This window comes from Anas acuta, chromosome 6 (assembly GCF_963932015.1).
Source record: "Anas acuta chromosome 6, bAnaAcu1.1, whole genome shotgun sequence".
Classification (NCBI taxonomy): Eukaryota; Metazoa; Chordata; class Aves; order Anseriformes; family Anatidae; genus Anas; species Anas acuta.
Genome location: NC_088984.1, coordinates 37,221,972 through 37,247,113, shown reverse-complemented (window position 1 = coordinate 37,247,113; position 25,142 = coordinate 37,221,972). Strand labels below are relative to the sequence as shown.

Sequence of the window (25,142 nt, the reverse complement as noted above, 5' to 3'; positions counted from 1 at the left end):
CAGGACTTTTTGTGGGGTAAGAAATTCTGCAATTGCTTCAGTGACGTAGCTTGAGTGCCTTAAGGTGTTTGTGTTTGTTAAGAGACACTTGGAAATGATTTTTAGTTATTTGACAAGCACCAGGAGATGGAGCTCCAGACTATGCAGCATAATTTCTTGGTGTAGGAGCAATGAAACGTTATTTCAGCACGGCTAAATGCTTCTTTCTTTTCAGCTCATCATTTACAGGATTTCTTTGAGTCAGCTCTGTACTTAAGGGTATAAACTGCTCCTTCTTTGAAGCACTGTATTAGCCCCGGGGAGCATTTGCTAATGTTTTCCTTCATTGATCTATAGACTGAGGCAGGGAAAAAAAAGTCTGGATATGGATAAATCCGAACATACATTGATCTAGAATATTTGGGTGGGGGAGGTGGGGATAACAACAGTAATATACAGTAATTCTAATTTTATCATCTACCCACACGTTTCATCTGAGTTTATGGAAATGCTCTAAAAAGAAAAATTCCTTGGAATATACCCATGAAAATATGCTATCAGGTACTTTCTTACTAATTCACTTAGAAAGGAAAATCACAGATTTATTTACATAATAGCATAGTTGTTAGAAAGGGGAGAAGGAAAACATCATTAAAATTCTTCTATGATATAGTCTTAACATTGCTTTGCTGTTGTTTCAGAAATTCTGTGTTTTGCAGGCTCAAATAATTTCAGTCCATATTTAATCACTACTATGGAAAAAGTAGTTGATTTTTTTCTAAGTGGTTAGCTTTCTGTGGAGCTCTCTGACAAGTGGCCAGCTATGGATATCTATGCAGACAACTACTCCAGAATGTGAAATGGCAATGCTGCTCAGATAAATGACTTAAAAAGTGAACCCTCCATGAAGCAAAAATGGTTCAGTTCTGGTTCAGCCTCCTACCTCATGAGTAGCCTGATATGGCAATTAACCTTGTTTTTAAATGGTATTTAAGTTTAAAGTGTATGCACCTGCTTTGATCACTAATCAGGTTTTTGATGTTAATCAGAGAGGTTGTGTCCAATATCCTGATGTCGCAAGTTTCTCAGACTGTGAACAAATTACATTCTTATTTACATTTTCCCAGTAAAATAGAACTTGAGAATTAAACTTTTAAAAATATAAAGAGGTTTAAGAGCATACTTCCTGCTGACTTTTACTTTTTGTGTACCTGTTAATATGTTTTCTTTAGATCATATTAGTTTAAACTGTTCTTTTTCTTCTGTGCTATGTAAGAGTAGAATGAAGAGTAGAATTTTTTTGTGAAAACAAAAACAAACAAACAAACAAAAAAATCTTGTATTTATGCTATTATGCTTCAAAACTGTGATATAAGTTCTGGCAAAAATTTACTACAGAAGAGCTTTATACTAGTCATAAACTTTTGACATAGGAAATACATGGAATACCAATTATGGGCTGTTCAGAAATACCCCTTGACATTTTTAGAGTGCAATGTGAGAAAGGTTCACCTTTTTCCCCTATTTAATTATGACTTTTCCAAATAGGGTGCTCCAACTCAATGGGAGTCACTGCACTTATAGCAGTAAGGAAAGATAATTTAAGGCTTTTATGATGAGGGGAAGGGAAGAAACATATCTTTGGGCTGAAATGGTTATGAGATTTTAGATCAATCACCTGTATGGAAGTTTTTCCATTGGTATCAAGATATTAAGATATTTACAACCAACATATATCATATTGAATGGATTATACGGAAGAAAGGAGGAATATACTCAACATACACACTATAGCATTTTTATTAAATGGCTAAAATAAGGTAGATATTAAGAAATTTAAATCAGAGCATCTCACCAGAGATTATATCATGAAGTCCAGCTGTAAGCTTAGTATTTCTTCTCCACATTTTTAAACTGCATTTGCCAGTATCCTAAAAACATTTCTTCTGTGCTTGTGCTCTGATCACCTGCAAATACAAAACAAGAACAAACAAAACATTAATTTCCTCATTCTTGAAATTCATTGAGTGAACTGACCATTTCTGCTCCCAGTATTGTGAAAATAAGTTTTACTGTGAAGATCACAGGTTGCCATCACAACCTTGTTACAGTAGTACAGTCTGAAGCTTATTTGAGTTAAAATTTGCACCTGACATTCATTGGCACCATCACAAATTGTCTACCATGGTTTCCAGCCTGATAAATAAAACCAACATTAAATGATAATAACAATAGTTACTTCATGCATCCAAGCATAAACTTGTTAGTAAAGCAGTGACCCTGAATAGGTTCCTGATGTACAGGGAGAGTTGGGAGTCTGGAAACACCCCTGAAGTGCCCTGAGACATCACCTCACTGTGTTTATTAGACAAAGATGACCATTATAACTTGCATCGCATGGGAGTTTTGAAAAATACTTGTTTTTTTTTTTTTTTTGTTTGTTTTTTTTACTTGCTAGAAATTTCTAGGTGAACCATTTCCACCAAGATTAGCAAAGACAATCAATATGGAATTTATAACTGCAACTGGAATTTGTAAGTGTTTATAAGCTGTAGAAGCTTACTGCAGCAACCTTGACATCAAACAGCAGAAATGTACCCTGTGGCCCTTACTGTCAAGAAGACCAGGAACTTCAAATCCCTAATATGAAGTTCTTAAAGAAATACATAAGGTGTGATCATTCCAATACTGCATGTAATGAAGTAATGACAACCAGAAAAATTTATTTCGAGTGTGTGCAGGGGTTCCCAAAACTTCTTCTGTTGTGGGGAAAAGGTATAGGAAAGATGACTGCTCTCAGCTCCAGCTATTGCAAGGTGGCCAAGTAAATAAAAGTTTGCCATGCTTCTACTTCAGAAATATTATGCATTCATGAACAGAAAAAGCCTCCTCTGGTCTGCAGAATTTTAAATGCTCCCTCCATGAGACAAATCTTTGTAAATCATTGTTAACAATGCAAAACTATGAGAATTCCTGTTTCAGTGTGATAACAAGATCATAGAAAAGTGCTCTTGTTACTTCTAGTGAAGAGGGTGGATTTTTATAGAATATGCCTGGTAGCAACTTCTATAATTAAGGTTGAAAGGTAACTCATAACTTTATGCAGCATCTCCCTTTTGTGCTGCAATTTTAGTCCTGAACTTATGCCAATGTCAACACTTTAAAGTATGAAGAAAAATTCTTCCATATTCTCAAGAAGAAAAGAATGAAAATACATGTTTACAAGAGTGACTGCTCTAAGCAGCTCTATGCTCCAAATGGCTGTAGTTTGAATCACAGAATCATCTAGGTTGGAAGAGACCTCCAAGATCACCTAGTCCAACTTCTGACCTAACAATAACCAGTCCTCCACTAAACCATATCCCTAAGCTCTACGTCTAAACATCTTTTAAAGACCTCCAGGGATGGTGACTCCACCACTTCCCTGGGCAGCCCGTTCCAATGCCTCAAAACCCTTTCATTAAAGAAGTTCTTCCTAAGATCCAACCTAAACCTCCTCTGGAGCAACTTCAGCCCATTCCCCCTCATCCTGTCATGAGGCACGTGGGAGAACAGACCAACCCCCACCTCGCTACAGCCTCCTTTAAGGTACCTGTAGAATGTAATAAGGTCGCCCCTGAGCCTCCTCTTCTCCAGGCTGAACAATCCCAGCTCCTTCAGCTGCTCCTCTTGTTCTCCAGACCCCTCACCAGCTTCGTTGCCCTCCTCTGGACTTGCTCAAGCACCTCAATGTCCTTCTTGTAGCAAGAGGCCCAAAACTGAGCACAGTACTCGAGGTGCGGCCTCACCAGAGCTGAGTACAGGGGGACAATCACTTCCGTAGCCCAGCTGGCCACACTGCTTCTTATGCAAGCCAGGATGCTGTTGGCCTTCTTGGCCTTCCGAGCACACTGCTGGCTCATATTTGTCTGTCTATCAACCAATACTCCCAGGTCCTTCTCTGCCTGGCAGCTCTCCAACCACTCATCTCCCAGCCTGTAGCACTGCTTGGGGTTGTTGTGCCCCAGCTGCAGGACCTGGCACTTGGCCTTGTTGAACTTCATACAGTTGGAACTTCATACAGTTGGCCTCAGCCCATCGGTCCAGCCTATCCAGACCAACAGACAAACGCACCTAACTTGGTGTCATCTGCAAAATTACTAAAGGTGCACTCGATCCCCTCATCCAGATCATCGATAAAGATATTAAAGAGGACTGGCCCCAGTACTGAGCCTGGGGGAACTCCAGTAGTGACCAGCCTCCAACTGGATTTGACTCCATTCACCACAACTCTTTGGGCCCTGCTACCCAGCCAGTTTCTAACCCAATGAAGCGTACACCAGTCCAAGCCAGTTTTTTGAGGAGAATGCTGTGGGAAATGGTGTCAAGAGTCAAGGTAGACCACATCCACAGCCTTTCCCTCATCCACTAATCACATCACCTTGTCATAGAAGAAGACCAGGATAGTCAAGCAGGACCTGCCTTTCATAAACCCACGCTGACTGGGCCTGATCACCTGGTTGCCCTGCAAGTGCCACGTGATGACACTCAAGATAACCTGCTCCATGAGCTTCCTTGGAACTGAGGTCAAACTGACAGACCCATAGTTTCCTGGGTCTACCCTCCAGCCCTTCTTGTAGATGGGTGTCACATTTGCTAGCTGCCAGTCGACTGGGACCTCCCCTGATAGCCAGGACTGCTGATAAATGATGGAAAGCAGCTTGGCCAGCTGTTCTGCCAGTTCTCTCAGTACCCTCAGGTGGATCCCATCGGACCCCATCAACTTGTGTATATTGCAATGCAACAATATTATAAAGGACCAGACCATGACAAGGTCCAAGATTTTGATCTAGGATAAATTGGTTCTGAATTTTTAGTATACATAAGGAATAACATATACTGAATGAGCATATGCGTATAGGTGCATATGTTCAATGCTTTCACCCATGTATAATATCAACTTCACCATGAGAAAACTAGCAAATGTGGAAAATCAGGGAACTTATGTAGGGATTTTCTTTTCTCCATGTTCCTTACAAGAACTTTTGTTGGCTTAAAAAACACAGACAAAATTCAATCTCCCAGCTTTCTGCTTCAACTAGCACTAATAGTAACCTTAAATATCAATAATCTCAGTTACTTATGCCTTAGCATTATACATTAACATTAAAGAAAAAAAAAAGAGAGGATGAAAAAATTCCCGTTTCTACAGACATAGTTCAACCTTAACTTTTTGTTTGTTTGTTTGTGTGTGCATGTATGTGTGTGAAAGTGACAACAAGAATCTGCAATGTTTGCTCTTTCTGTGTTCAATGGCATCTTTGCCTTTTACACACTCAGGAAAGGTTAAGGCCACAGTTTCAAGGATGGTTTAAGTGATCTGCTAAGGTTTTCCTGCTCTGCCTAAATTTCCCCTTCAACTCCAGTGTCTGGGCTGCGCAGCTGAATCTGGTAAAAACTGAAAAAGAAAAGACAAACATTACTATGAGGCACTCCTCAGCCTGGACTGCTGTTTTTAGGGCCCTAAGCTGTGATGATCCATAGTTTATTGCTCTTCCCATGCCCACTGTCTCTCCAATGTATTTGCTCCTATCCATATAAGAAGTGGAAAACTACACTAACTCCATTAGTCTAACTCCAAAGACCTTATATTTTGTCCCATAGATTTCCATGTTTTTATGCAATGAAAATATTCTAGCAGTGACCAGCTGTAGATAGACCAGTAGTTTCTATCTACTCTCTTTTATGCTGGGCCCTGCATAAATAAAATATAAGCATGGATATAAAGGAGTCTAAGGCTACTTACAAGACAAAACATTCAGAAAAAAAAAAAAAGGAAAAACAAACAAAAAACACAGAATAACAACAAAAGCAACAACCAAACCAAACCAAACCAAACCAAACCAAACCAAACCAAACAACATCTTAAATAGTAGAAACTTTAGCTTAATTTTACAGAGACGCTATACATGTAATGGCCACAAAAGAAATCCATCAGTATTTGGTGCTCAGGAATAGGAAAATAAAGCTTTGCTAACTTGAAGAGGAGAACTATTTTAAGAGCCAGTTTCCCTATTCAAATATATTTTCAGGCACCTCACTGAAAAAAAGTAGCCTGATGCATAACTATTTTAAGAGCCAGTTTCCCTATTCAAATATGTTTTCAGGCACCTCACTGAAAAAAAGTAGCCTGATGCATAACTGGTAATTTAGAAAAGGGGTTTTTAAAATCCGTGAAGAAGGTTGGATACTGACCTCCACTATAGGTAGAAATTTCAGTCATCCTCCTACCTGTCAGAGTAACTTGCAGAGTTGCTGCCTGCATCGCAGGTAACAAGACACCTTTGCAAATCTGGTCCAGACCGTTTTTATAATTTTTACAACTTTTACTAAAAAATAAACAAACATAATAACAAAAGTCCATGTATTTTAACTCACTCCACATCTTTCTTCTTATTATTATTTCTATTGTCACCACCACCATTAATATAATCATTATTATTATACCATCATTTACTTAGCTCTCAAAATAATTCTCTCATTCCCCGTTTTTTTTTTTTATTTATTTATTATTATTAATTCTTGTTTTTGATAGTTTCCCTCTTCTGTGACTCCTCAGATATCTCTAATGATTTGTCCATATTTAGGATTATTACATATAGCCCAGACAAACTAGTCAGATCTTCTGAGTCCAAAGTGCAGCTTTTTGCTTGGATAAAACAACATCCAAGTGATGCAAAAAACAGTCTCTTTTTCTAATGAACGGCATGAGTGCAAACCTGGCCCACAGGAACAAAAAATCAGAACTAAAAAGTAGATCCAATCTCTCCCACATGGTCAAGGCAGAGAAATCCCAAAATGTCATCTGACCAATAACCTATTGCCAGTCTCCAGGCAAAGAAACAATTTGTCAACCTCAGAAAACTTCTAAAGTCAGAATAAAGAGCTACAAAAAGTGGTATTTCCTGAAAATTATACAGCATATCTCTAATGATAGGAAATATGAATCTGTGGAATTAAATGACAAAGCTCAGGACAATTACATGTCAGCTGTTTGAGATTGATTTTAGCCAGAGGTTAAGCCAGAGGTTAAGCCCATTTCTGCTGAGCAACAAGCCATGTGCATAAGGCTCACATTTGAAGTCTCTAATTACTGTGGTTAGATCAGGTTGTACACTTGAATATGTGCGTGTTGGCTTTCTCTGACAGATGTGAGAGAGTGCTAGTGTTAAATTATCCCTTTTAAAATCCTTTTATGTTTATTGATCAGCATTAGTTCAAGAACCTTTCAGGGCATACCCGAGAGGTTGCATAAATAAGTGGTAAAAAACTCAAGAAGGACTCTGGTGTGAATGAGAATTAGCAATTCTGTAGACTAAATCCTGATTCCTGTACTCAAACTGGAAATTAGTTTAGTATGCCACTGAGAGTAGTGGCTATTGGAATAAGGAGAATCTGAATTGACCCAGGGTTGAACCCAACAACTTGGTCTTCAATCCAGTTTTGGTCTTTAATCCAGTGTAAAGGTGTTGGCTAGTACATGCAAACTCGTAAACCTTTCTAATGCACGAGGACCCTGGTGGTGTTATTATTTGATATACCATTAAGTGACTGCCTGATGGTTCTGTTTAAGTGTGAAAACCGACCTTTTCTTATTTTTCCTCACTACTATCAGTAAGAGATGCCCAGCTGAACTCTAAAAGCTTGAACCCTTTATTTTCCTTTAATGAAAATACTACTTAGTTCATTAGAATGGTAGCATGCTTACAGAACTAGAGTTTCTACGTGCCACGTAGGTGGTTATAACAGCACTTCTAGATATTCTTGAATGAATTCATTCATTATTGTTCCTTCAATAATATGCAAAAGATAGAAAATTAAATATTGTAAATATTTATAGATAATATAAAGAGAATAAAAACATTGGAGAGATTCTAGCACTGGTGATATCTGCTTCCAAGTAATGATCATGGTTCACTGGTGATAAGGCTGTTGTGCTGAATGACTTGCTTTCAAGATCCCAGTCATGATTAGTTTGCTCTGGTACTGAGTTGTAGACATACTCTAGCTAACAGAAATGATGAGACTGGGGTTTGAGAGGAAATGGCAGGTCTGGGGCCTCCCAAGAGTTGATAGAGTCAAATCTTTCTGACTACTCTCAATTACATGATACTGAGTTATAAGTTTTGTATAAGGTGTAGTGATGCCACCTGCCAGACAAACAAAACGTCTCATTCTCATAGTTCTGGGAAATCAACCTCCCTTTAACGGTTGGTGAGGTTTTTTCCTATGCAGCTTCAAGTTCACTAGAGTCTATTTCTTGACAGCTTCAGTCTGATGGCTTCCGGTTCTTCAAAAGTGCATCTTCTGACATCATTGTTCATGGCTTATTGAATTTTATAAAGGTAGTTTGCAAGTGATTTGTGAGGAAGATACGCATTATAACTTGCACTTCACGTGCATTTCCAAATTCATTTATCTTGCCAAACAAGTGTTTTCTAAAAATCAAGAACTAAAAATGTATCTGGGAGTAGTTCTCAGAAGTCTAATACTGCAAGTTCTGCTACATGAAAATGAAAAATAAATTGTGAATGCTTATTCATGGTGAATTGTTCCCATTGATTCAATTATGGCTTCTTTACCTAACATTTCACAAGACTGATTTAGAGATACCTGTCCGGACTGATCTGAGAAAAAAAACATTAAAAAATTTATGTTGTTACAATATATACAAAATGCATTAAAGTAATAACAGCAGCCTGACAGAAACCCACAAAATCAAAGACTTTCAGAGGGGAGGTTGAAATGCCATTCTTAACACACCAAACAGAGAGATTACAGCTTTTGTGGAAGATGAAATTACATGCTTTTTTGAGACTTCCTAATAAAGAATCATTCAGGCACACTGTAATGGTTTCAAAATTATATGGTATTTTAATCCTTTGCATTTGTCTTTGTATTATGTAAGTTAGACTTCTATCAACATTTCAACACCCTATCTTAGATAACTTATTATCTTTTCATTACTTTTCTTTTTCATAGGAGTAGCAGTATTTGGCATAAAATTCCCTGTTCTAGAGACACTTCTTGTACTCTGGGAAAACTAACGAGATTTTTGTGTAAGCTTTGGTTCTAGATCAGCACTGAAGTATTTTTAGATGCATTATCAAAGGACTTAGAAAATTATATATTAAAAACTAAAGTCAGCTGAATGACTGTTGGTACTAGTACTTACTTCTAATTACTCCAGGCAGTGGTGAAAATTATACATGTACACTGTTAGGACAAATTTTGACCAGAATGGCTCCACCCTAATCTTATAACTGCTAATTGTCCTGTTAAAAATTCATAAGCCTGTATTTCATACTAATTGCTAACTTAATGGGAAAAATATAAATAAAACAGTACTGCATAAATATTGTAAAATAACTGACACCAATTGGTCACTCAAAGTGTTCACTGAAGCCAGGCTGGCTTACATTTCAGTGTTATCAAGAACAATACAACTGGAAATAGATGAGACCTATCACTTTCTTTGTTGAGGTTAGAGGTGAAAATGGTTACAGATCCTCACTTGTAGCAGTACTCACATGCACCTAGGGCTCCTAGTACAGGGCTTTTGAATATAAATGACTATTTAATTACTCTAAATACCAGAACAAATCTGATGTTATATGGGCCTCTGCTCCACAGACTTTATTCAAAACTTCTCAGATTCCTCCTTCAGAAGCAGCATCGCCAGCTACACAACCTGTGATAAGTTTACCAATGGCAGCTGGAGTACTGCTATTCAGTACTCAAACAATCTTACCCTTTGATGAACAAAGAAGTTTCAACTGTCAAAGCAGTGGCGAGGGATAAGGTGAAGGTCTAATAAATAGAGTGGATGAATTGTGAGATAAGAGTATTAAGTATCAAGGACAAATCTGAGCATTTACATTTTTCTCTAATGCATTTTTTATGTTCATAACCCTTTGTATTGTACCATATTTACTCTCTGAACTAAGAACTTTTGTGTGTCAGAGTAACTGTGAGGGATAAGGTGAAAGTCTAATAAATAAAGTAGATGAGCTGAAAGATATGAGTGTTAAACATCAAGGACAAAGCAAAGCATTTACATTTTTCACTAAAGTCTTTTTTTTTTTTTTTTATTCAGTATATTATTTCACTACTTTCTCATGCTGTCTTTTGGTAAACTATCCAGCTGATCAATTGTCAATGAACACCAGAAGGTCTATAAAAATGATAGAAGAAGTACAAACTATTTCTGTACTGAAAAGATATGCTCAAAAATTATTTTGAGAAGAAGTAGGTTCCAGGCCCATCTGGAGCCATTTTTTTTTCTGATGTAGATACAAGTGGGCCTCAGTTCTGTTTTGGGATAAACAGTAGGACTAAGTCATACTGCAAGATGTGCTCACTCCTTTGCATTTGTCCTACCATTAAATAGCAACCTTAAAAAAAGGTTCCATTTTTAAGGTCATCACTGTGCAACTTGAAGAAGGCACAAATAACTGACTCCCCCAAGCCCCACAGACAAGAACAAGCAAAGGTTTGACAGAGTCCTTTGACAGTCAGAGCACATTGTCTTTGAGAGCTGGGTCAGACCTTCTGCTATCATCGCTGGAAGTTAAATACCTTCTGATAACATTCCGATAATACTTTCAACCACTATAGACTCTAGCAAGAAAAGCCAAATGTGCCTCAGAAACTGCACCTGTAGTTCCACATTAGTATAGGGTTCAAATACACTTTCTCCTGGTGTTCCATAAAAATAGCCACAAAAATAGCTCACACTTTGGCTCTGGTTCTAGATCAGAGATGCTCCAGGCAGGGAAACTGAAGTTGAGGGTTTCAAGCTCTCTGAGTGCAGATGCAACTGACTTGTACAATTTGACATTGAAAACTTGAGCTTGTCTTAAGCATCATTACTAAAGGCAGCATGAATGCAGAAACACTTGTGAAAAAAAATCATGCTCAGCAGGAATTCAGGCATGGTTCAAAATGATGCATTTGGATTTTAAAAAGCTTCCTTAATGTTCACTAAGTGCAGTGATTTTGTTGTATCTCCTGGACCAGAACGCTTTGCTGGGAAAACACACAGTTCTTGAGGACTGGTTCAACACATGAGCAGCATGTACTATGAAAGACTGTAGTTTAAAATAACTGCTGATGAAGAAACTTCTGTGGGAGATTTGCCAGACTTATAAAAGAAAGAGATACTATAGCAGAATATAAAAACAGATAAATAATAAATTGCAACTTCGTCTGGAGCTATGGACTGTGTGAGTATTTACGGTTTTGAAAGGTTTTATGGGGAAAATGTTTTATTTTTTATGTTTTGAAATATATAGCAACATAAAAATGTAATGGTTGGCTTAACCTATAAAGAGTTTTCTAATCAGTAAGTCCCTGACAGAAGGTGGAATTTGTATCTCAGTGCAGAATTTATTTTTTTCTTTTCCTTTTAATTTTCGAAGTCCACGATGCCTTGAAGTTGCTTGACATTATAGGATAAATTTTCAAAGCTCCATGCAGGAGAGGTGCCAACACAAAAACATCAAGCAAGCACTGAGTTATGTTTGTGCATCTCCTGTGCTGTGTTTTCATAATTTCTCCCATATATCTACATAAAGATAGGGTTTGCAAATAGAGCAAAATTATAGATTGAGATGGTTATTTTCCTTCTTCCATGTTATGTGGAAATTAATAAAGTAATTAAATGTTACATTTACTGTTCATTGAATTACTTGGTTGTTTGGTAATTATTAGTGTGATTACAAAGTGACATAAACAACCGTGTGGCTCAAATGTGCAATTATGTTCAATATATGCTGAGCTGACACGCTCAAAACGTATTTCGCTGATTTTGCAGACAATTAATAAATGCTCATGCAAAGTGGCTTGTGCAAGGAGCTATAAATAATGCATCAGAGTCCAGTTTTTGTTCAGCTTGTGCTTGAGCTTGCACTGAAGCATACTGCTTGTGAAGCCAAACGGGGACAATTTAACTTGTTCATTGAAAAAAATAAGGTGAAAGATAAAGGCAGATTTTTCACCATTAGCTTATTCCCTCTCCTAAGACATCTGTGTATCTCATCACATTGTACTAAAAAAGTGTGAATAAGGGATTAGTGGAGATTTTGAAGAAGTAGCATTTGGTCCCAATTTCTCCCATAACGTTGCCAAGACTGGTAAAAAGAAAGTAGCTGTGTTTGCACATGGGGACTTTCATGTTATTTTTCCTACTTTGTCATCTTTTTACTGTAAAATAATACTGTGACTGACACTACTGTATGCTTGCACTGATTATAAGAGAGACAGGGTTACTCCTTTTCCTCAAATATTTGTTTGAAAAACGAACAGTCTTTTATCAAAAATGAAGTCATGACTCACTGTGTTGAACCACAGCCACTCCAAAACCCATAGCTATGTAGTATTTGGTAAGGTGGTGAGACACAACTAAATACTTTTATACAAATCATCTGGGACATTATATCATTGCAAGGAACAAATAAATACTCTTAACATCTTCTTAACACATCTGATTATAAATATTGAGACTATCTCAGCTCTGTTCCATTTCTTTAACTGCATTGGCAGTAAGCTTGATTTTGCTGGCTGGGATGCATAGTAAAGAGCTACTCCAGGTAGCAAAGGTGCCAAGAGGACACACTGCCTTCTTTTGTGGCCACTCTAAGTGCACAAGATATAAAATGGGCCATCCTGGTATTTCTTTCTAATTTTTATTTTATTTTTTCCTTTCTTTCCAATTCTATCTGTTCTGCATTGTGTTGAGGTTTAATGCATTTCACTGCAGTGGATAGTTTGGCCATTTGATGCTGCATATAATCCATTCACAAGTAGCAATGCACAGGGTTATTCTCACTAGGCTGGCAGGGAGTAAAGGGGAGCAACATGAAAACAGGATCGTATGTGTATGCTACAGATATTTTCTTCCTAAAAACATTGGAACCTCTGGGATCAAGTGACCTTGAAGAAAAATTTTTCACCAGTGCCACAGCACAGTAAGTTTGCATTGCTCTAGGCTGATGACTTCAGCTGTGTTTTCTGCATTGGCTCAGTAATGTCCATAAATCTTGCACGTTTTGCTGCTAGTGCAGGTCCAGGTGCTATTGCGGCTTTTGGTGTCACTATAGTTATTGCTGTTTCTTTGGTCCCTTTGGCACTTTGAGTTGTTTCCTGAAGAACTTGAGAAGACTGATTGATGAGAGTACTTGGCTTATGCAGAGAAACAAAGGAGGAGGAAGAAAAACAGGAGAAAGCTGACTTATGTGGTCCAAATAGCTCTCTATATGAAAGGAGTCAATATAATTTCAGAAAAAAACACCCTGATTCCAAGTCTTCTTTGTAAATATGAATTAAAACACAGTCCATAAATTGCCAGTATTTTCACTGTACTTTAACCTATAGAATTCTGCAGCTTTTTAGGGTGAAAAACCCACTGCTTCTGCTACATGCATCCTGAGCCCTGTTGGAGTCTCTGCCTGAAGCATCATTGTCAGTGAGTGGATAATAAACAGCGTTATGTGGTGTGTTGATCAGTGGCAGTTACCATATGTTGCGGTCCTGACTAGAAGGCTATTGTAGATCTAGGAGATAATGACCCACGGGTATAATGGACCGAGCCAGTTTTCATGGAGTCCTGATTCATTAAGAGGCAGACAGGCTAAAGCAAGGCAGTGGGATGCACTCAAATGTAACACCAGGAAGCATCTCTGGTGAAGATGAAAATACAACATTAATCTTGCCATTTCTCACACCTTCTGGGATATATATATATATATATATATATATTTATATGCAACCTGTGCTATCGGAAGCAGAAAATGGATGGTGAATAGAAAGAATATTCATATTCTTGAATAGAAAGGGCTTCTGCTACTGCCCTGTTCTACTCCACTGGGTACACACAATGTAGCTTTGTATTAAACCCTCATAAAGCACTATTGCCCTCCTAAGTTCATGGCTGTTCTTGAAGACTTGAATGGTATTCACACTAACAGTGTTTGAACAATACAGTCGTGCTGCTTGTTAGTAGTTATGTAAAGTAGTTTGCAGTCAAGTAATTAGATCAGGGCTGTGGACCAGATTTAGAGAATCAGTTTTGTCTCTGAATACTGAGGGGAGCAGAGGAGAAGCTTGTGGGGATGGAAAATAGTATTAAGCTAACACTACGTCAGTTTCTGGGTTTATTTTTCTAATTGTCAAGTTTTTGTTTATAAAATGCTTAGAAAAGCAGAAAACAAATTCAATGTCTGCTCTTGTTTTCCCCTTTTACTCGTTTGATTTTCTCAGAACTATGGTGTGATGCTTTCTGTCTAATGGCTGGAGACAGGGAAGGAAAACCTCTGATCTGTTTTTTTTTTTTATTATTATTTCTTATTTTTAATAACACCACATTCAGTGTTTGAAAAGTGTTTGTACTCAAATTCTGATGTTTTGTTTTGTTCATGGGCAGCATTAGATAAGGAACTTCTGAAATTTTCACAACTCACAGTTCAGACACTTTTGTAGAGGGAACTCTTTCAGCATTTTGATGATATTTGCGTGGCTGCTTTCCTTAGCTCCTTTCTGCAGACCTCTGCAAAGTAGTCTCTCACACTCGCAGAATTTCACAGGCCTCAGACTGAAGATAAGCCCCACAGATCTTTACCTGCCATCCCAGGTGAGCTATACTTTCAAGTAGTCTCCATGTATTTTCTTATTATTCAGCTCTTCTCATTCTATTGAATTTGCAAATATTGTGCCCCCCTGGTAGGCTGGTAGAAAAGCAGGGCTTAATACATGCTTTGGACACTGACCACATCTCTCTCTGGACACCTTCAAAAAATGGTGGTAAACAGATATGGAAAGGTCAGAGGATAGAACTGTCGGTGATGCAATGATGTCACTTTGCACTGTTGTTTTTCAGTAGATAAAACAATACACTATCACCTTTACATGGTTCTTTGATATACTAAACAGCATCTTCTTCCATTAATTTCTGTGGGAATAAAGTGCACTCAGTATAATGCAGGTTTGCAGTTGGAGTCAATGGGAATGATTTTTTTGACCTCAGTTTGCTCTGGATCAGGTCCATGGTGTCCAGCAGTGAATTTACGGTGCCATCTAAGCCCTGCAGAGTATGCATGAGTCATCTCCATGGTACTGAGGCAATCTCAGTAAATAAGAAGAGACAGCTTCTTTCTCAACAGGTGAACCAAATCCCCAAAGTAATTTTTTTTTTTATTTTTTTTTTCCCAAGGAAGCAAAAGGTTAATTTGAAGTGCTTGTGGCCTTCCATGAATCAAATGAAGTAATCCCATGTCTGAGTTTTAAAAGCATCCGTAAATTAGCAGGGTGTAGTGTATAGATCAAAAAGAGGGTTATCAAAGATTAATAAAAAGAGAGAGAAGAGGGAGACAGAGGGAGGAAACTCTGCTAGAAACTCTCTACCATAACTCCAACTAAATGTAGAGTACAATTCACTTATTTCTGGTCCAGTTAGCATGCACTATACTATAAACCCCAGGGCAACAATACAAACATATCAGAAGGGAGAGAAAAAATCAGGCATTTTGAGAATGTGGATAATAAAGTCTGTGAAAAATAAAATGGGGAATGTGTTGAATAAAGGAGAACACAAAGAGAGAGAAAAAAAAGTAAAAATATAAGAGAAAAGTCTCTTGGCTATTTTTATCTCATTTAAACCATGGTTATTTTTTAATGCCAGTTCTATCTGAAAGGCAAGTCACATAATGAAAAGAAGTGTCAATGGAAAACCAGGATTTTTCTGGAAAAAAACATTCATTAGATGGAAGGAATACCTGATTTCTCAGAAAAAGCAAACAAACTGGTCACACAAAGGAAAAAGGTTGTATCACAGAAGGAGCAGTCAAGACCGTGAAACCAACTCATTTTGTGTTTTCAAATGATGTTGGAAATTCTCCAGGCCTGCCATATTAAATTGCCATGCATATGCAGGGGTTTGTTTATGCCTCCTAATCATTAGCTGTTGACTAATGTCCTTTTCAACCGCCTATGCTTAGTGTCAAACAAGTATGATAACAGCTTAGTGTTAAACTGTATGACAGCTCATACTACCCATTTACCCAGGAACTGGATGGTGTTTAGGAGCTAAGGTATAAGACAAGCAATGAATATTGAGTACCTGTTTTCACAGTGGAGGTGTTACAGCAATCCCCACACCAACAAAGCTTTAATCTTACAAATTCTTCACTATGCCTTGTTTGGTCTACTTGAGCAGAAGCCATATTGTCTCATCAAGATGGAGACTTTCAGCCACAACAAAACAAAACACCACAATTATGCTAGTGAAACACTGCATTTCTATTAGGTTGCATGTTTGCTCTGGTTAAAATTTTACTGACGTGAGCAGTCTTTGAGAGCACAGTAATCTGTGTCAGCAGGCAGCAGGTAGAAGAGTAGAAGAAGATGGTGAGGAAAACAACAAGACTGTATAAAAACAATTGCAAAACACTGCAGGAAGACAGAGCAATCTGATACCTCTTTGGTTTTTCATGGATAATTATTTATGGTTTAAAAGCATGGAAGGAAAACTTTGAGTTGCAACAAGCAGATCAAAACTCACACCTCACAGTGCCTGTAAAAGTGCCAACGTGCCAAGACTCCAGCTGCACCAGGGTCCCAGACAGACTGGGGGAGTGTCGGCAGCACTTAGCACTCAGCTGCTATGCTCTATGCCATGCCAAGGTGGAGCGGTTGTGCACTAAATATGAAATCTCTGTATTTCACATTACCACGAACAGGAATAGAGCAATTTCATGGGAGAGAAAATAGGTGGCAAGAGAAACAAAACACACAAAAAGCTCTGCATATTTCATGGCATCTCATTTTCAGCCCAAGTCCCAGTACATAATGGTCTGATGTATCTTCGTATTGAGACTTTGGCTGTAACATCACAGAGTACAAGATTCTGGGCTGTTTTTCACACAAAGCAATCACTTTCTCTAGGGCTTGATCTTAGCAAGCAGATAAAGGCCTTGATCCTGCACAATCTCATGTGTAAGCTGTTGGTACACACCAGCAGAAGGAATTTGTGGTCTGTGTGCCTGCAACACTGCATGATCCTCGCCCATTTTCCCCTTTTACTCCAGCTCAGCTGAGGCCTACTGGTTGTCTGCCCCTTTGCGGTCAGAGACTGTGCATCTCCTATCACTGCAATTTGTCTAGAAAAATAGATGGGCAGTATTTTAAATGCTGTGCAGAACCTGTCTGTGTAGCCTGCCCCAAACACTGTGTTTGTGGGTGTATATGGGGCAAGCCAGTCAATACCTTAGTCAAACATGTTTATCAGTAGGGAGATCAGCCCCCTTAATAATGCTGACATTTTTGGGCAGAGGTTGCAAATCTCCATCGTTGTAGCTTTGCTACATTTTCAGTGTATCTTGTAACTTACTGTGGATGAAGCCTATGCCATGCTATTTTCTGTCCATCACTGGGAGTTCTTTTAATGACCAAGAAAAGGATGGCTTCTCCCTCCTCCAAACATGTTAATAGAGAGCTGATCTAGTGCCTGTGTAAACAGGACAGAAGTGTCCTCTTGCTAAAATGAGCATTGGATTGCATCCTGAAAGGAGGACTAAGCAAATCTCAAACAGCAGACTGTTTAGGCATATTTCTTTGTTTGCTGTTGAGCTTGCCTGCAAACTGCTGGAAAACCTGGACTCTGTAGTTCAACTGTCATAATTGTGCAGATTGAAGACATTTTGGTGAGTCATCGACTTGATTAGTGAATATGTTCAGCTTGTTTTCCTCTAATATCATGCTAATTTATTGCTGAAGCATCATATTTGATTGTTTTATGTGTCAATAATTAAAAATAGTAATTTGAATATGAGACTCAGTGGTGCAATTAGAAAGCTGTATTAGTACCTGGGGAAAATATAAATATAATGCAGCACAATGGAGTTAACAGGTTATTAATTTTTTTTTAAAAAAAGCTCTCAAGTCTGTCATTCAGTTGTCCAAAATATGATGAATAACAAATCAAAACAATTGTCCCTCATAATCATGTTACTATCAAATTAAATTAAAATTTAAACAACTTTCTTCTCAGCATGGGGATTCTGAAAGCTTTGAAAAATGCAATATTTCAGCATTACTGTTGATGTTCTTTGGCTTCTCCTTCATTTCAGAGAACAACCAAAAACTGAACTATAAGCCACTATCAACTTTGTGTTCCAAGAAATGGCTTTTTCTAAGTTTTTCTAAGTAGGTATAATTACATTAATGACCAGTCATCAGTTAAATAACTAAATAGGCTAACTCTGAATACACTGAGCTTTCACTCCTGGTATTTTGAATCTGCAGATAAATCACTTGGCACTCTCATTCTACAAGGTAACAAATATTAACCCTAGTTTCTATAGAGTAAGTCATGTTCCTGGTCTCTTCTGGGCCTGCACTGAATCTACAACCACTGTGGTATTAGACATTACACTGCTACAGGACAAATATTAGGGCATGAAACATTTTCTGGTGTATTTTGGATATAATACAATAGGAAGAATCTACCTGCTGATAAACATCTATTAAAACAGCAATAGTATAGCACTGTTTACTTTTAGTCTGGGATTTTCATTGTTTCTAAACTTCTATTTATTTATTTATATATTTTTTTCCTTTCTTTCCACAAATATATTCACAGCACAACACTCATCTGGAAAGGAGTGTTTGTTATTTAGGTTGCTTGTGTTCACCAACCTAATTATAAAACCTCAGTCATACAGCTAGGGAAGAGAAATTATATCTCACAAGGTGGACATCCAAATACACAGTGCTCAACATGTAGACAAAGCCAACACTTTCTAAAGGGGTACAGGCTGGACTAGGCCTAAAGTATGCTTTGTACACCTGTGGAAGACGCAAAAACCATAAACATCAGATTTGCTATGGGAATGTTCTTCAAAAGAGACCCTTCAATCCATCCCACTTCCCTCAGACCGAAGTTCTCAGTTGTCCAACAGCTGCTGCTTGCGCAGCTTTTGTTTGGAAGGCAAGTTTGGAGCAAGAAAGACATCTGCAAGGGCAAGGATTCCATGGCATGCTTTGCAAACGTAAAGATGCCAATGCCATTGACATAAAAATGCCTAGTGTGGAAGGCTGAAGTAATATTTCCAAAGGCATATTAATGTTACAAGAGCAGAAATGACATTGAAATCCCATATGAATATGTCCATATTGTAAATGTGGCTTTTATGTTCAGATATTTAAACAATGTGAGTTTGATGCCATCCTGCTTCCTCATTTCACCCAAAATTTCACTTATGCGCTATTATAATCTTAGCTCTAAGGTGTCTAGAAATATTTTTGAAAATTACATGTAAATACCCCTGAGATTTTTACTCCTCAAAACAAAGTAGTTTGCAAAACAGATTCTCAGTTTTGGAAGTGTTAATGGGGTCTTTTATAAAGGAAATGTTTATTTCTGTTTTATTTGTAATAACAATGAAATATAAATTGAGCAGGTGTGATACAGCACAGAGAAAAGCCCTGATTTGACAACCTTAAATAGTTTCAATCAACAGGAGCATTCAGTGTATTGCAGAATGAACTAATGCTTCCTAGAACAAGTACTGATGGATAACAGCTCACAAATTTAGAGTGACACATCTCCACTCTGATTATAATTGCCACCAGCTACCTCTGCAAAGTGAAGATCATGTGCCTATGTGTTTATACACCTGCTAAAAAAAACAAACAAACAACAATCTCTTTCTCGTGTTGTCCTTATTCAACTGCACAGCTGATACTCTTTAACTAAGGAGGGCAAAATAGTCATAATTATTTAATGATTAGAAATGGAATATAGTGCAAGGACATTGTACTTGTAGACATTTTCTAATATGGAATAATTTAAAAATAGATGTGAAAAAAATAGAAATAGGCAGGCATTATATGAACTATTGTGTGGTTACCTCTGGAGTGGCTCTCTATCTCCAATTACATACATGATATGTTTTTGTGTAGATTAATTCTCTATTTGATGTACATGTATGGTGTCTAGGTTGATAATGCCTTTTACAATGAATAAACTAAGCTCAGAGAGTTGTGATCTCCCACTCACCTTACAAATACAATAAGAATTCCAGGTGTATTTATTGCTGAGCTAGCATTTGCACATTATTATCAACAATATTAATTCTATGTTCAGAATTAAAACCTATTTTTTATTATGAGCTGAAATAGAGTTCAGTATGTTCCTTCTTATCATTAATAACTTTCCGTTTTAACAGTAAAAAAGTTTTCATTTGTGCAATGAGTTAAGAATTTGTTTTGGGCTCAACTTGAAAAAAAAATGAATATTTTGAATTAACCACACACACAAAAAAGAGAGGAAGTAGTTTTATCCTCGAAATGCTCCATTGCTTTGTATCCTCAGGATAGGACATGGTCTCTCCTTTTTAACTTTCTGTGGCATATTGTCACATATACTAAAAATACACTGTTTTAAAAAGTTTAGAACAATGGTTGTTGAAAAAATCATGTACTCTTGTAATGTCAAAATATTCATTCAAGAATGTCAAGAGGCTTACAGGGGTCCTGAGCAAAGATACGAGAAAGCAGTTCACAGGCGGTGAATATTTTGAAAAAGAAACATGCAGAATTCATTTGTCCTACCCAACATGACCGATCAGTAGCCTGATTCAAAGGCCATGCAATCAACCTGGAAAGCTTGCCATGGCTGAATACATAGCAAATTAGTTGGATAATGGTAGTTTAGTTTGTATGCTCTGGGAAACAAAACAAGAGCAAATAAATTCTCATTTTATCTTAATAAACCTAGCAATAAATCTATTAACTTCTCTTTAAAAGTATATCAATGATCTTGAAAGTTCAAAGACAATCTTCTGTAAATTGTATAAACACTACTCATCCCAAGGTATTGTGTAGCTGAAATGTTGGGTCTTGCCTCAGCAACCGTGTATCTAGAGATATCCCTTTTGTTACTGTTTGTTCTTTCAACAGAAATAATTTGTTTTATATTAAGTTCTAGCAAATTGCCCTGCTATCTTTGCTGTAGGATGAGTTCTTCCAAATTACATGTGCATGTAGGTTTGGAAAGGTTTACAATGATTGATGTGGTACATTGTTTGTGCATCAATAAGCTGAGATTGCTACATGTGATTGTTTTATAACAATTACTGCAGATATTTTAAGGACAGCTTTTCTTGTTTTTGTGAAATCTGCGCTGCAAAAAGAAGCAGCAGACTTTTGAAAAGACCTTATGATTATGACTAAATAATCTTTTTGGAGATATTTAGATTCCAGCTTGCACCTGTTTCTTTCAGGAGAAACTAGTCTTTCTAAAGTTGCACATTGCACATATTTTTGTTTATTTTCCTTTCCCAGTCTCCAGTCCCACATTTGTATTTGTACCCCTGTTTCAGGGAAGGAGTTACCTGGAGCAGAGGATGCACACAGACTTTCTCTCTCTGTCTACCCTCTGATGATGGGTAGACTCCTGGCTTTCATATGGAATCACTCTTTCAGCTCCTAGTCATGCTCTGCCAGAAATATTTAGCATGCACTTTTGTATCTTTTCTTCCAGAATACTTACTCACTTCTCACAAAACTGTCACACCTATCTCAAATGAAAGTATATGCCCTTAGGAGTAGGACTGTCTCCAGAGGGAGTGAGTCCAGATTTTCAAAGGCTGAGTCATTCCCATGCTGGCTCTGGCCACAGGATGTCAAGCTTGCTTTAGCATTGCACCAGGCTTCACTGAAAAGGCTTCTTTAATCTATTTGTGTTTTATTCACTTGACAGCTTAAAAGGAAAAGACTCTGTGTGCTCCATTTCTATGGATTCTTACAGACATAATACTGCTCTGTGGTCACCTTCAGGGGGTCCTGGGCAGCCCTGGCCCAGATGGTGGTGGCCTCTCAGTTCACCTGGAAACCAAATCTGCACTCTATAATCTGATTGCTCAAAATCAGAGGTAGGTTGAAAGCCTTACACATAAAATTCTAACTGAGCTTCAGAGGAAAAAATGTCCAGTGAATACAGTGGAGGCAGGATTAAACCTGAATTTTTGCCCATTCTGAAACCAAAACCAGTGCCTGTGTGGCTGGTCAACAGACTATCCCCTCATTTTGAGTGACATCAATTTTCTGCTGTGTGTGCATACAAAACTTGCACCTTTTGAGTAAGGAAGTGAGCATCATATTTATTTTATGCCTAGAGGCCAAGCCAACCTGCTGGCTCCTGAAGATGTACATTATATTGATTCCTTCCTGTAGGAATTAATGAAACTTTGGGAAATATGATAAATGATATAGAGTGATTTATGAATGTCCATCACAGTTAGTCATTTTGCTCATTGAGGAAGTTCCTAGGGCTTATAAAGGCTGCATTTGCAGGTTCATTGCCTACTATATATGAACAATAAAAGTCCTGTTTCATGCTGGAAAAATGGCTTGATAAAAAAATAAAAAAATAAAGGTAATGTCATAAGGAACATTTATAAACAACTTCAGTGTTAAGCTGTGATCTGATAATGGCCATTCAGAAAAAAGAAACTGCCATGGTGGAGAGAGAATAGTCCTTCAGAGAAGAGCACTGATATACAATAAAAAACAGTGCTCACATTGTGGGTTGGAAACTTTCTCTTTGACCCTCCTTGCTATAAAGCTTGATCCTTCAGTCTCTGATCTCTCACACTTGGAGTCAGTGGGAGCTTTTTGATCCTATGGTTAAATGCATCACAGGACTTTGCTGGAACTAATCTTTGGCTCTGTGTGTCAAATTAGGCACACATTTGCAAAGGAGTGACAAGAGCCCAGAGCCTGCCTGAATTAAAACATTTAACTTTGAATCATGGAGGAGGACTGCTCATGCATATTTGCTTTCGTGAAAAGATGAATGACTTTTGTAAACTTGATAACTATTTTAATTCCCGGGTAGGCATTCAGGGATTGTAGTCATACTTGCAGTATTGTATGTGCCCCAACAAATCCAGCCACCCTCACTTCCACAAAAGCATTTAAAAATTGTTTTCTAGACCCATAAGTCAAATATACATACCCAAAGGAATGCCCCAGATTTTCTTCTGCTGTTTGGCAGAGATGTTGGCATCCCTTCTCTTATTTTTACTGTAACTCTAAAACCTTTTCTAAGAGTCACCACCTACCTGTGATCAGGCATGCAGATTTCCATTGTTTGTCCTCATCTAGAAGTACATTTCTGAATTGTTTGTCTAATTTACTGTATTTCTAAACAAGATATACTAAAAGCCCAGAGCATTGGGGCCTTCATTTGTATTTAGATTGCAGACTTTATCACAAACAAATATGTCAAATAGTAAAATGGTAAAAAAGACAATATTCTACCTGTCATGCTTTCTTCCTTCCCTTTGACGTAGTAGGGGATCGCAGTCTGAGCTCCCATGAGGTTGTCTAGGCAGCATATCTGCATAGAATATTGTCCTGATTAACTTTGCAAAGGAAAACGGGACTTCCTGAGATACTATTCCCCTTTTTGTCATGGAGCTTTGGGCACTGTGTTCTTATTCTTTGAAACATGAAGTTGCATAGAGGCAAATTTAGAAAGTAGCGCTGCATTTTGAATTTCCGCTTGATCTAACATCCACTGGGAGATTGAGCACATTTTTTAATTGTTTGGTATTTATTTAAGGAGGGATCTGGCAGCTTTGAAAGGATTTACCATTTACAGTACACATCCCCACAGTGCTGTTCAAGGGAGGGGCAGGGCAGGAGGATGAGTGACACCTTCCTACTTCTGTGCCTCTTCTTAAGCAAGTTGTGGCACTTCTGATACCTAAGAGGCTGAATCACATATAGCCTTTGCACCTGCTTGGTTCTGCTAAATTATGTTATTTGTAACCTGTTTGGGCAATTAACTGTTGTCCAAAGAACGTTATATAAATGCTGACTGATTTCATTGCTGTCCTAGTTCCTTTAATGAACTGATTTTGAAATACGTTTCTTAAGCTTCCTTGTAGATAATAAAAATTACTTTAATAGCTAGACCCTACTTCCTACCATATAGGTTTCTCAGTCCTAGGATCCATTAGAATAAGTAGAAATGGATATAATGGATATTCATAAAAGCTTACTTTGATTAAAACATTGTATGAAGTTGAGATACATTGTGAGTAAGATCAAATCAGATAAAACCTGCCAATAACTGACTTTTTTTTTGTCATCAGACTTTGACTCCAGGTCTCTGTTTTTGCTCCAAACCCTACGCTGTGAGTAGGGCACTAAGTCAATGAGGCTTAGAAAGGATTTTTTAGATGAAAAAGTCATCTTTAATTTCAGTTATAGTGCCTGTTGATCCTCAGAACAAATATTAACTCCTCTAGAGATGCCATAGCTTTATGAGCAGAAAAGCTCTTCTAAATTACATTATATACTAACATAGTCCTTAATAAGATGGTATGAAAAGTTAAATATGATCATTGGCAGAGAGACAGACTCTGGTGTTCATAGCAGATCTATATGGTTTTAATTTTGGTGGCATTTATGGTTAAATGCTATATGGTCTTTAATGTTCCATGAGTTTAAAGACTTAAGGGCACTTGCAGGCAGGTCACTTGAGGGCAGGGAGAGCTGTGAATTTTGAAGCTGTGCAGTAAGGTCTCTGTGCCTCTACAGCCTGGAAAGAACCTAAATACATTCTTGGTCCATTTTGGGGCTTAGGAAGCCCTACAAAGCAGGGATCTCTTCCAGGAGTCATAGAGCTATTAGAATCCTGATTTCGTTGATATCAGGTTTCCTATAATATTCCTGTTGATATTACTATGTAATGCTGAACCTGTCTGCGGCTTCCTCAAAAAGGACTTTCCTGTATGCAGAACTACGCCAAAATTCACCAGAACAAATTTGTAGTGCCTGTATTTTTGGCACTTTCTTCTTCAATTTTGAGGGTTCTTAATATTTAAATGAAGTGGTATTTCTCTTATTGTTGCTGAGAAAGAGTGGGCATTATTGTGATCTGTGTATTGTAAATTATTGAACATCGGGAGGTGAAACCTAGTTTCTGTATTAAGAAAAAGAGTTTCAGAGATACAACAACTGCAGGTTGTCTTGTGCATTGTAGCCATGTACAACTGACTGTTGTAATGGCCCTTTTCTTTTAACCTTTTCTCTCTTGTGATTTGTGATCTTTGTGA

At 37.7% G+C, this 25,142-nt stretch overlaps 1 long non-coding RNA gene across 1 annotated transcript in view; it reads right to left on the bottom strand.

Moving 5' to 3' along the window:
* Positions 1-25,142, bottom strand: part of LOC137858590 (uncharacterized) — a 155,133-nt gene that overhangs the window by 41,730 nt on the left and 88,261 nt on the right. The window contains exons 4-5 of the long non-coding RNA XR_011097870.1: positions 23,338-23,416; positions 1,835-1,946 (exon numbers count right to left, since the gene is read on the bottom strand). This is a non-coding gene — a long non-coding RNA (uncharacterized lncRNA). The remainder of the gene's footprint in view (positions 1-1,834; positions 1,947-23,337; positions 23,417-25,142) is intronic.